The 13,839-nt window shown below is 35.3% G+C and overlaps 1 non-coding gene across 1 annotated transcript; it reads right to left on the bottom strand.

Annotated features, from left to right (window-relative positions):
- Positions 1-11,999: 11,999 nt before the first annotated feature.
- On the bottom strand, positions 12,000-12,072 carry Trnay-aua. The gene has a single exon. It is a non-coding gene; the product is annotated as a tRNA-Tyr (tRNA).
- Between the last annotated feature and the right edge of the window lie 1,767 nt (positions 12,073-13,839).

Raw genomic sequence — 13,839 nt, 5'->3', positions numbered from 1 at the left:
AATATGGATGTTTCACTGTATTTTACGAAGACCTTTGTATATGATAATCTGAAATAAAAGGGATTGATAAATCTGGTAGGATTATGTAACAAATTCGACATAAAGTGCAACAAACGAAATTGAAGACGACTTCATTCCTTTCCTTAACACCTTTTATTAATTGGTCGAAATTATTGTATTGTATAAAATTTAACGTAATTATATCAGGTATTTTCTGTACATGTATATATATATATATATACATACATATATATATGATATATATACATGTATATATATAAGGAGGAATCTCTTAGAAGTGAACATGTGTAGATGTCATAAGGGAGGAATGTGAAGGGGTGTCACATCTACACGTGTTCACTTCCAAGAAACTCCTATATATANATCCGTCTCGGGCTTTCATCGAGTATAGACCGAAGATTCCCTAATTGGAAGTGGTTATTCCAGTTTTGTATTTGCTTGCTGTGTAATAAATAGTATTCTTTTTAAAAACTAGATTACTACACGCAAAACCATAATTTGTGTATATATATATGCGCGCGCGCATGTGTGTGTGTGAGATTAATAAAGGTGGTCAGTGAATTAATCAGGTTCTTTCATATTTCCCTTTTACCCCAGGGAAGTTATCCGAAGGCATTCACTTCTCATCCCCTCTCACTAATCTCCTGAGATGGATCGTTATTCCGCGTTACAAAGCTAATCACAAACAGAAACGTATTCTCCTTAATTTCCGTTGTTTAACGATTGTGAGACCCAGGAGGAGGTTAGCATATCAAAGTTTCTACAAATGTTAAACTACTTCTCGTTGATAATTTCCGATTAAGTCCGTATAATATGATAATTGAGTTTAATACATGTAACCTACATTGTTGATTATAGTGCATAAATTAAATAATATTTGTAACTTTATATTTAAATGTGAGGTGCTTAGTGATGATTTAAATACAAATAATATTTTATAAGAAAAAAAGATATCTATGGGCCACAGAAATGACAATTGCCTTATCCTTTTCGATATTCGAAACGTTTATTCTCGAAAGATGGGGCAATGAACTGAATATGAGGTAGGTTGAAAGATAAGGTCCAGGCTTATAGAGGGGATCAGGCCAAAGCTCGATTTTCTTCATAACCGAATGCCGTGATAAACGGCGAAACTGTCACACTGTGGTAAATGCGGCATTTTTAAAATAAAACATTCTTCCTTATTTTCTCTACATCACTTTTATCCCTTTATCAATGCATCAATGTGAAAAAAGAGATAACGGTAAATTTTTGTGTAAATCGATACTAGTTTGACATAACTTTAAACAACGGGCGCGAAAATGTTAAATGTCTGTTGCTCTTCTTAGATAGTGATAATTAGCTCAATGTTGGTTTAATCAAGTTTCTGACGTTAATTAACGCTTTGGAGATTAGCATGTCATGTTCAAGCTTTCTGCGAAGTGTTACACAGCCGTCTTATTTGCCCCGAAAATTACAGCTCACTGTTTTTGATGTATTACCTCCCTAACACATCACCGTATAACATAGTTTTATTTTCTTTTGTTTCAGGTAAATATCATTTTATGGTATACGACGATATTTGTAATATGCAAAGCTGAAGTGTAACCATGTAAGTAACCTATTTGGACTATTAAAAAAAACATTATGTTTTAGGGCAATGAAACAATTCTATTCATACACGCATAAGTACCTATAATCAAGTTTGTTCAAATTCGGAACAATATCAACCAGTTCTATCCTTCTAGGCTGGCGAAAGTTATAGCTGAAGTAGGGATATGAGAGTGCAGAAATATATTCCATATATGCAAGAGAACTGGTTGTCATTTTCCGAGTTTTAAAAAATCTGACCACTGATTATATGAAATAGACTTTAAGCAAGAAATAGGTAACCACAATTAAGTACCCATAATTTAACATGCGGATATGTTGTAAAAACACAACACACAGTACATCACACAACTCTCTCTCTCTCTCTCTCTCTCTCTCTCTCTCTCTCTCTCTCTCTCTCTCTCTCTCTCTCTCTCTATCTCTCTCTCTCTCTCCACACACACGCGCGCGCGCACACACCGTATTTTGATACGGAAAATATGAATAAACGTCAATACATTAAGATTTAATGGAAGGGGTGCTTTATTTTGTCCATCAGTCTATATTCCACGAAATAATTATTTGAATGAACACATAGTATTGCAAATGGTGAACCCATTCTGACCTAGCAGGGCAAGCATTAACAAGTCAAAGGCATGGAAACTTCTAAGTGGCTTAATTTATTTAAGCTTAACAAGAGTCCCAGGAATAAAGCCCTTTTATGAAAAAGTTCTTTATTCGAAAGTTGCGTAATACTCGCCCAATAGATTTATATAATTAGGGTAGAAATAATTTGATAACATAACATTTAGTAACGTGTTTAATCAAAAATGTTTAAATTATAAATAATGTGATCTATGAATTACCAGACTATTACTAAGATTTAAAAAATTAAATTAAATTGAAAAATAGATAGAACCAATGACGCTATAAAAAAAAATACTTGTTTAATATTGTTTAGTCCAGTTTCAATTTTTTTCTTTTTTGGAGAAAAATTATACAGAGGACCTCACGCCTAGTTCAAGTTAAAAATTTCAAATACGACCCTATACATTCTGACATTTTAATGGATTATTCACGCTCAAAACAATGGTGTAATCGGATTTTCAATTGGTCAAAAACTGACAAAGTTAGGAAAAAAGTTTGAAAAAAGTAAGTCATTTGGTTTGCTATTTATTAATCACCTTTCATGTTCGAACTGCCTGCCTTGCGTAAAGATGCAAAGATTTGCTCTTTTGAACCACTGTTCACTGGTGCTCAGAGCGATAGAGACACTGGAGATGGATTGTCCTTTGCCGCAGCTCTTCAACTGAGGTTGCTGGGTTATAATTTTGGTTTCTAAATGGCCCCACAAAAAATAGTTAAGTGGAGTTAAATCGGATGACCGAGGAGACCAACAAATCAGGCCATGATGTATCCCGGAAGTGACGATTCAAATAATGTCTCACCTGCAAAGAATTGTAGGACATCCACCAACCTGGAGAATCACCCTTTCGTGTAGTTGAAGAGGAACATTATCTTATATTATTGATCTCTTCAAAAAATTGAGGAACTGAGAACCATTTAAATTATTTTCGTAGAAATAAGGCCCAATTAATTTATTTCCGTGATGTCCACACCAACTTGATACTGTGAACCACCTGATGATGACAAGAGGACGAAATTCTTTGCTTTTTCTCTGCCCACACACGAAAATTTCAACGATTTCGTATGCCATTGGGGGTGAACTTGATTTATCAGTTCATAGGATGTATGTAAGAAAGTTTTCTTCAGCCTCCCAAATCGATATTTCTGGAAGGAACGTTAGACGCATGTCATCATCAGAGTCCCAAAGCCCCTGGACGAGCGATACGGCTTAAAATTGAAGTCCGGAGTAGATCTCTAATTTTATTTTTTGAAAAACTTAAAACCCTTGCAACATTTCGGAAAGAGAAATTCGGAAATTAGCGAACATACGATATAATTCAGCTCCTCGTCGAAATTCTCTGCCGGTTTCTTGGTGATGGAAGAGCAACTGATCCGTATCTCCCCACATTGCGAGCAACACGAATAAACGTTTTGTGGTTTACTCTGAGGTGATCAGGAAATTTCTGAGAGTACAACTCGACTGCACCACGCGCAATACCACCACAATACCAAGCATTCGTACATATATATCAACTCGCTGTTGATCGGAAAAATGTGCTTTCGGTTCATTTTGAACGTAATTTGAATTTTGAATGTAACTGATAGGTACTATTCTAAAATTTATTTCCTTCCAGGAATTAAGATTTGCTCTCATAGTGCCAGTTTGACAAACCATGACAGAATGAAAAAAATAAAGGCAATTAATGTTTACTTAAACATGTTTACTTGAAGAAACAAATTATTGATATTAACAACGAAACAAACGAAAAGCGTCTTTTCAAATTTTTTGCCAAAACTTGGTCATTTTTTGACCTATTTAAAATCCGATTGTACCATTGTTTTCATCGTAAAAACTCCTTTAAAATGATGTATCAGGATGTATAACTTTTCTCCAAAAAAACCTAAACACTTGAAACTAAAACAAAAAATATTTAAAAATATTTTTTATTGCGTCATTGGTTCAAGAGAAATAAAGCCGGCCATCTAAAAAAGACACTGTATGTAAAAATTCCAAATTTTGTAAATTTAAGAATTCCTCGTTGCGGTTAAATGTACCTACATGGTTCTAATGAACATTGATTACTCAATCGATATTTGTGTATTAGTGCTTTGAACTTGACCTGAGCGACTATACGGTCGCTAAACATTGTTTACCAAGCTGGAAATAACTAATTATTAAATAGTAGAGTTCAATGAGGGTTACGGTCGTTGGCAATATCGGGTCTGAGTCTATGCTTAAAGAATTTTGAAACCATTTATTAAAAACTTAATAGTTTCAATTTGTATCCATTTTTAAGAGTGTTTTTCCCTAATGATGCTCTTAAAGTTGGTCGAAAGGTCGGTAGACAACTGAAATTTTTCACCCATACCATACCGATACAGATTATTCATGAGAAAAAAAATAGGTAGGTACAAAGAACATATAGGATCATTATAAGGAATCGAAAAATCAGGATACCCAACTCACCTCGAACAAAATCTCCACGATTCCTCAACAAAACACACAAAGTATAAATTATTCCAAACACGTACAAAAAGGGCACACTTTAAACTAAAGAAGAAACTTCACAAAATTTAACAGTTCACACATTCCAACCACTGCAGGGCATTTACGCAACATCTTAATTTAAAAAGAAAATTTATTACATAAAGATTTTGTATATTATCATTATTACAATAACCATTTTATTGCTTAAATAAATCTTTCTGTTTATTGTCGATAGACTGTCTGAGGGTTAGCGCTCTCAATTACATATATTGATCAGATACACATTTAAATAGCATGCGTAGTAATATCATATAATAATAGAAAAAATAAATCGATAAAATAAATTGAGATTATATTACAAATTATAGAGGAAACAAAAGAAAAAGTAATGCTGACAACATATTTCTCATCTACGATAAAAAGTACATAATAATCCACATATGTATTCAATAGTAATAATTGACTATCATAATTATTTTAATTAATTATAATTGTAATATATGGACTTGGTTGAGATGAAAAAGCAAGTGTCATGAGCGGCATTCGAACCCACGAACTTCGGCTCAATTCGCCGATGTTCTAACCCTTGAGCTGGGAGTTGATGTCTAAGGACATCGAAGTCAAGATAGTTGAGACTTGCTTTTCATCTGTGATTCTCGAGTCTGCCGGCGATTTACCGTAAATAGGAAAAGCTGGAATCGCCTACGAGAAGCCAATGGGCTCAACTCGGTACATGTTCGCACCTTAATAAATCCAAAATCCAAATCCAAATCAATTTAATAATTGAACAACCAGCATAAACCGGTATCTCTGTGCGTGTTTACAAAAATTATTAATACGAAACCAATCTTTCCTGCTTAGGTGATGCCAAAAATCCTGTTGAAATTGATTTTTTAAAATAAATAGTTCTAAATTCTCCCAATATTGGTTATATGGCAATGAAATGAAAAATGTGTTTCTTAGCGACCTTAGTTGAAGTTGTGAGAAGTGGTAAAGAATGAGGAACCTTTTGAATTTTCCCTCCTTTTTGCCATTTTTCAAATGTCGTGTAATCTATTTGATTCTCGGCGACAAATGAAATGGCCACGGAGAGCTTTAGTGAAGATATACTTCATTTAACTTATTAAATTCACTAGTTTTCGTGATCCGCTTGACCAATTAATATCTTTCAATTAATTAAGATTTTTATTTGAGATAAAAAAAGTCAGTGACACGAGAGGGATTGAGGGGTAAGGTGGGGTTGAGATGGGAAGTTAGTGTCTGAGTGGAGAAGTTACGATAGCTCTAGTAGTAGAGTACCGACGAATCTAGCCGAAGGTCGTGGGTTCGATCCCGCTCGTCACACTGATTTTTTTATCTCAACCAATACCTTCCATAAATACTAATTAATTGAAAAATGTTAACTGGTCAATCGGACCACGAACGGCAATGGATTTAATAATTAAACTGAAGTATATCTTCAAGAAAGCTCTCCGTGGCCATTTCATTTGTAGCCGAGTATCAAATAGATTACACGACATTTGAAAAATGGCAAAAAGTAGGGAAAATTCGAGAGGTAAAGTTGAGATGGGAAGTTAGTGAACGAGTGGATCGAAATCACGATAGCTCAAGTGATAAGAGTAGCGGCGTATTTAGCCTCAGGTCGTGGGTTCGGATCCCGCTCGTGACATTGACTTTTTTATCTCAACTAAAAATCTTAATTAATTGAAAGATATTAATTGGTCAAGCGGACCGCGAAAACTAGTGAATTTAGAAATTTATGTCGGTTTTATATCGACCTGGTAAATGATTACATTAATCTGAAAGACTAATGACGAAATTCATCATCCCGCAACATGTCTCTACCAAAATCTCCCTATTGATAAATAATATTCTTGTTATTAGATGACGGAAGGCTACCACGAGGCACCAATGAATAGGCGTATATGGACTTTTCAAACATAAATTGGGCGGACAAGCTTCTCAGGGAATTTGGCCCGTTGTTTAAAGGGTAGTCATTAACCGTCGACTCCAAATAATGCACGAAGTGGTTATGAGGTGAAAATTTTATTAAAACGTGCCCTCGCCGTGACCAGGGGCGAGTATTACCCCGTGGTTCGTGCCTTGCGAAAGTTAATCAGGCCCGTCGCGCCGGCCGTAAAATATTCATGGAGGGAAGACAAAGGTAATTGAAACCGTCGGAATACCGGAAAAGCCCTTTTCCGACATCGCAGCCTAAGAGATTTAAACGGAATCAAACTCGGTTGTGCGGTAGCGATCCTAGCTGCAACTCTTAGCTTATCCCCTAGTTTGTCCTGACATCTAACTATCGTTATTTATTCCCATTCCCCTCCGGGTGCATGGACGGAATATAAATGCTCATGGCCACATTCGACCCCATCCTCCGTCGGTATCCCAGCTTTGTATGTAAGCATCGACTCCTACAAACTGTCATATTAATTCATTTCACATTCGGAATGTTCTACTTATCGGACACTGTTTAAGAAACTCACGTTCGCTACATAGCTGAACCAGAAATGGACGCGTTCGTGATTCAATTATAACATTAGATTTGTCAGCATATTGCACCATCTGTAAAATTATACTTTGAGAAAACATAAACTTTGATGCTCAAAAAAAAACACGGGTCAACGATTCCATCGTTCGATTAGCCAGAAGAGTAATATCAAAAACATTATTTGCACCACAATGAATTTTATTATTTTATATTTTACGTTTTGCCCTGATTCTATGTGCAGATTACATACTGTGCGAACTTAGACGCTGTATGTCTGTCTACCACCTATCCATCTATTTACCATGAACCTACCACTAATTTATATACTAATCTAACCACACACTGACCAACCCTTACCACCCACCTTCTATATCTTCTATCTCTGTATCCATCTATCTGTTGATTTGATTAACTTATTTTAGTTTTGATTGCCATTTTTTTATACCTTTAATATTATATTTAAAACTTTCGATCGCCAAACTTGCAGGTTAGAAAAAGAATTGATTATTGATGTGGTTCTTTTTTACGAAGTTAAAGCGGGTTCAAGTTTTAAATATGATTACTGTCAAAGGTTAAACGGTAATGTTAACTCTTACTGATAAAAGACGTGTGATGATACTACTATTCAAAATCTAGTAAATATAGTACATTCTAGTGCTAAAGAAAACGTACGCCCGGTAAATAGAAATGGGCCATCACATGGTACCTGCAAATATTAATAAAAATTTAAGCATGTCTATATAGATATATCCAGCATAATTATTTATTAATTAACTAATTTATTTATGTATTATGTACATGTGCTGCCTACTCATGTATATATCCATTTATTGAGTTACTTATTTATATGTATAAAATCATTAAGCATCATTCAAATGCATGTTAATGGCCAACTTGGCCAACTTACTTTCCCAATAAAAAAAAGAGCGCCTCCCAGTGGTTCATCCCGGATTGGGCATAATAGCCAGTAAGAACACACCAAGCAAAATAAATTTAAGACGTTTAAAAGAAAAAAAAAGAAAAAGAAAAAATGATCTTCATACCCAAAATCTATTTTGGCGGACTAACTGTGATACAAAAATGAAAAAAGAGATAAAACTGGCCATGACACCCCTCTGACTAGACAGTAAGGGGCGACCTACCGTAGGAGCAGCGGGTAAAAAAATATGAGGAAACATATTGGGTCACACAAACGGTATGAGCATGTCAAAAGGCCCAAAGATATGTATTTTGCTTATTAAGTATTTAAGGGCCTAAAGACTAGCTTGTCCTTGGAAAACTTATTGAATACTTATATTAATGCTTTCAAAAATTAGTATACAGAGCCGAATATTGAGAATGAAGTTTGCATTGACCAGTTCACTGTATCTGTTGTTCATTGCGCTGAAAAATGGTAAAAATAATAAATAATCAGGTATTAACAAATTCCCTTTGAAATTGACAAAAATACCTCGGAACGTTTTAAAATTAAATAATTAAAGCTTTTAACTTCATTTCTAACTGAGGAAGAGGTCCAGAAAATGGTTAAAGTTTGATCATAGAGAAATAAGTTTTGATAACAGCATAGGCAAGTTTTTTTACCGGGTTGCATTTTTTCGTTTTTTTTAAATTGATTAATTAATTTTGTTTTGAGGGGTCGCAACAGAGATAATATCATCCCTAGGGGTCTCGGTATTTTTGAAAAAAAGCCCATTCTTAAGTTTGTCGGGTGGTCACCTTTACCTTACAGTGATGAGCGCCGCGAGATAAATGCTTTTTATGCTTTTAAGCAGCATAAAATATTTAAAATGGCTATTGTATGCTGCTCGTTCAACTATATCATAAAAACGGATTTGATTTGATGAACTTGCTTAAAAGGTGAGTTCGGAGGAGGGTGCCTAAATTCGGATCGTAGATTCAAACAGAAATGTGTGTAACGATCCCATCTTACGGGCCGTCACAATTTGAAATTGCTACACTGCTCGTGACGTACATGCGGGGCGATAAAGCCCTAAGAAAAGGAGGGGCCGAGTATTGGCCGTGAATAAGTAAACATTGGGATCAGAGGAGATCTTCTCGCTGGTGACGACGCTGCTATCCTTGTTGCCTACAAAATAGTAATTAAAAAAAGCAAAACAAAAAACGTTCCAGTTTCGGGGTTAGTCCCTTTCCTTAATCTAGGCTGTCCATAACTATTATCGGGTTGTCCGGAAAATAATGCAGGATTTTAAGTTTTCATTAAAAAAAATCTATATAAAATATTCTGTTTACGTTTACAGGATTACTCATTTGTATGAATGTCAACACTTATTAATCCTCTTCCAAATGATATTGTTTGTTTACCTCTGTAGCATTCCGCTACTTGGAAATAATTCAGTCATCCTTATAATGTCAAAGCGAGAATTTCGTACGATTTTCTTTTACGAGTTTAAACTCGGCCGAAGCGGAGCCCAAACGGCTAGAAACATTAACCAAGTCTGGGGCGAGGGTTGTGTTAATGAGTGCACTGTGCAAAGGTGGTTTAAAAAATTTCGGGAGGGAGATTTCAGCCTTGAAGATGAAGAAGGTCGTGGAAGGCCTTCCTCTCTTAATGATGATGTTCTGCGATCAGTGGTGGAAGAAAACCCCAAAACAACTGTTCGAGAACTTGCAGAGCAACTCAAAGTCAGTAAAACGACCGTCGCTGACCACCTCAAGGCGATTGGAAAAGTGAAAAAACTCGAAAATTGGGTTCCACACTCATTAAACGATCGCCAAAAAAATCAGCGCTTTGATGTTTGTGCATCACTTCTTTGTCGAAACAAAAATGACCCATTTCTGGCCAGAATTGTTACATGTGACGAAAAGTGGATTCTCTACGATAACACTAGACGTTCTGGACAGTGGCTCGACAAAGGAGAAGCTCCAATACATTTTCCAAAGCCCCCAACTCATCAAAAAAAGGTAATGGTTACGGTATGGTGGGCTTCATTTGGTTTAATACACTACAGCTTCTTAAATCCTGGCGAAACCATCAATGCTGAATCATACTGTAACCAAATTAATACCATGCATCAGAAATTGGCAGTAATGAAGCCCTCTTTGGTCAATCGGAAAGGGCCCATTTTGTTGCATGACAACGCTCGACCACATGTGTCACGTGTAACGTCACAAAAATTATTGGAGCTTGGCTATGAAACTTTGCCTCACCCACCCTACTCTCCGGACCTCTCGCCTACTGACTACCATTTTTTTAGACACCTGGACCACTACTTACAACACATAATATTCAAAAATCAAACGGAACTGGAAAATGCATTTATTGACTTTATCAATTCTAAAAATTCTGAATTCTACTCAGACGGAATTAATAAGTTACCAACACGTTGGGAGAAATGTATTGAGAGTATGGGAAATTATTTTGATTAAAGAACATTGCTTTAAAGTAACTAGTTTCTTTTTTTTTGTTTAATACCAAAATCCTGCATTATTTTCCGGACAACCCAATATTTTGTAAAGAAAAGTTTTTATTCAAAAAGCTTTAATTTCATTTTTTATTTAAATATCAGTTATATCTTTTATTATTGATATAAGGAATATATGTGGTGTTTAGTGACGGTTAGTCAATGATTATTCGGAGATCGAGAGATGCGGTCTGACTGATGAGGAATATATTTTTATTTCAAATTTAAGTCATTATTATAATTTGCTTAAAGTTCATTTCTCTCATTTTCAAGTTATTTTTTCACGCATACCAATCGTTTAAAAAAAATTTAATTCTATCAAATAATTCCGTTTTACATTTTCTTTTATTTAGTTACGTCGTGTCTCGTTGGGATATGACGTGTGATTTTAATTCAGTATGGAAGGAGCTATTTCCATAAATTAAATAAAAACCCCGCCATTGAAAAAGACATCCCCCGTTATGCCCACCGGTCCAACGGGAAAATATAAATTGACATCAAAGGTCAACCTGTGAAGGCGGGGTTACCACCGCATTTTAGCGATGGTGCCAGAAATAGCATCCGATCGGCTATCGATTTATTTCTTGGGCCGATGCAGTTAATCATCTGAGCCATCTATTTTTCTTATAGCCTCTTGCTCCGTGCACAACAGCGGAATTTTGGTAAAACAGCGGTGACGATCCTTTCACAGTCAAGGCGGACATGATTAACGACCGGCGAAAGCCAATATCAGCTCGGAAGATGGAGAAGAAGAGTTGTTTTTACAGAAAATAAGATCCAGACTTAAATTCACATCAAGCCGTCGTCTTATTTGACATAGTTTTTTGTCAGAACAGTCATTGTTCTGTAGCTTGGTCGTTTTCAGTTATCCTGGTCCGCCTATCCTCGCTATTTTTGTCTCTCAGAGGCGTTTAGCCTTTGTAAATTCCAAAATGCGATAATTATTTTTGCACTATTGCAAAATTTATTTAAAGAAGACAAGTTGTTTTTTAACTGAACATATGAGAGGAGTATGTTCGTTATTGTTTACCAAGTAAATTCAATTTTTCATTTTTTAAAGCACCTAATCCTTCACTGCATCGCGTATCCATTTGGAAACAAGAATTTTTCAGAATCAAAGAAGTTTATATGTAATCGTTCAGATACCCAATGCATCGAGGCTATTTTTAAAAGGCAAAATACCAGTTTGTTCTACCCTAAAAGAATGCACTTAACTTCAATTTTCCGTTTTCAAACCCGATGTGTCGCTCTTCTGTTTATGAAACCGGCTTTTTGATTTCGTTTATTGTAAATAAATTCACTAGTTTTCGTGGTCCACTTGACCAATTAATATCTTCCAATTAATTAAGGTTTTTAGTTGAGATAAAAAAGCCAGTGTCACGAGCGGGATTCGAACCCACGATCTTCGGCTATATACGCCGCTACTCTACCATTTGAGCTATCGTGACTTCGATCCACTCGAAACCCACGAAAACTAGTGAATTCAATAAGTTAAAATGAAGTATACATCACTAAAGCTCTCCGTGGCCATTTCATCTGTCGCCGAGCATCAAATAGATTATACGACAAATGGCCAACAAATGGCAAAAAGGAGGGAAAATTCAAAAAGTGGGGTTGAGATGGGAAGTTAGTGTCCGAGTCGTCTTATTAATTGCAATCTTATTAAATGTGAGATTACTTGTTGAGGTCACCCAACCGCCTTATCTAGTTGGATTGGTCTGTCAATTTGCCGTACTCAGTTGTAGAGAATTTAAATCAGATTTATCACAAATTAGTGTTAAAATACTACATTGCCCTGGATTAAATCTACTTAATTAGCTGTACATTGTCAGAATTTTTAGAATTGTTTCTATGATGTCTAGCTTTCTAGGAAAAATGGAAAAAATATTTTCCAAAACTAAAATTTCCTCTAGCCTCTAATTTTAACACACCTATGCTGTATTCCCAATGGCAACACATAAAGGGTACAAACCCTTCTGTCAGAGAAAATAAAGAGGAAATCGTATCTTGAAATAACAATTTAATTGTTTTTCTCATGTACGCTATACGAGATCAACATTATTGTGTGATAAATTTTACAAATCAATATGTAATAAACAATGACCAATTTTGTTAACAAGTAATTGTAACAAAGCATTAAATAACTGCCTACAGTACTTTAGTTTAAAAAAATTATTTACCTGATGTATTTAATCATAAAAGATTAAATAAAAAAAGTTAAAATTACCTGGGCTATCTTGCCTTGATTCTTTATCATTTGTTTGTAAATATGAAAAACGTGACAATTTTATCAAAAGGTAAAATGATTTTAACTTGTTACTGTCTGTCTTGCAAGGAAATGTATTTGTTGAAGATGTGGCCGGACTTGACGTAAACCCAATTTGGCAGAAGTGATATTTTTTCCTGCAATAGGGTAACAAAGAGAGAGACAAAGGAGCAGAGATAATTACCAACTGCTTAGAACTCCTCGTGGGCTTGAATTACTTAGCTTCACCACATTTCAGAATTATTTATCCTCTTTACAATCTGGGAAGTTTTAAAGGATTATCAACTTGTCTCGTTAGTTAAATCCTATCAATTTATATTGTTTTTAACACACCAGCCGGCTTTAGTGGTAAATAATGCGTCTTCTAGTTTTGTGATTTGCGATCAGCCTAGTCATTCGGTTCATTACGCCATTTTACACTTTACGAATTATTTGGAGTAGAATGCACATATATGGATTAGAGTAAATTTGTTCTCCCTTGTAGAAATGTGTTAGTGTGTGCACGAGTTATCAAGTTTCATCACTATCTAAACCATGGATTGATTTTGTAGTCTAACTTTTATGTTGTTTGTTCCGATTTGCTTGAAGTCTGCTGGCTGTTAGCTTTACTTATAAAGTACAGACTTACAAATATGTAACACTGACACGTCTTTTTCACCTATCACGTCTGCCAAACTAAAACCAGCTAGACAACGCGACCACAGTCATCGAAACCGACCATACAACTCAAAATTTTTGAGTGACTTTCAACCGTTTAAGACGAAACTTCGCATTGTTTCGATAAAGATAAAAAATTTATACATCATTCTTGCCCCTTCATTTATAAGAAAAAGATCAACTAGATAACAGCTGTCCCCAGCATGTATGGCATAAACACAACGCCCTCTGGCTCGAATGCGAAAGTTCTATTCGGTTTTCAAGCTAGTTAAATATTTACGAACTTACAGGT

This window comes from Cimex lectularius, unplaced genomic scaffold (assembly GCF_000648675.2).
Source record: "Cimex lectularius strain Harlan isolate CLEC.00 unplaced genomic scaffold, Clec_2.1 scaffold200, whole genome shotgun sequence".
NCBI lineage: Eukaryota > Metazoa > Arthropoda > Insecta > Hemiptera > Cimicidae > Cimex > Cimex lectularius.
This window is presented reverse-complemented; position numbering and strand designations above follow the sequence as displayed.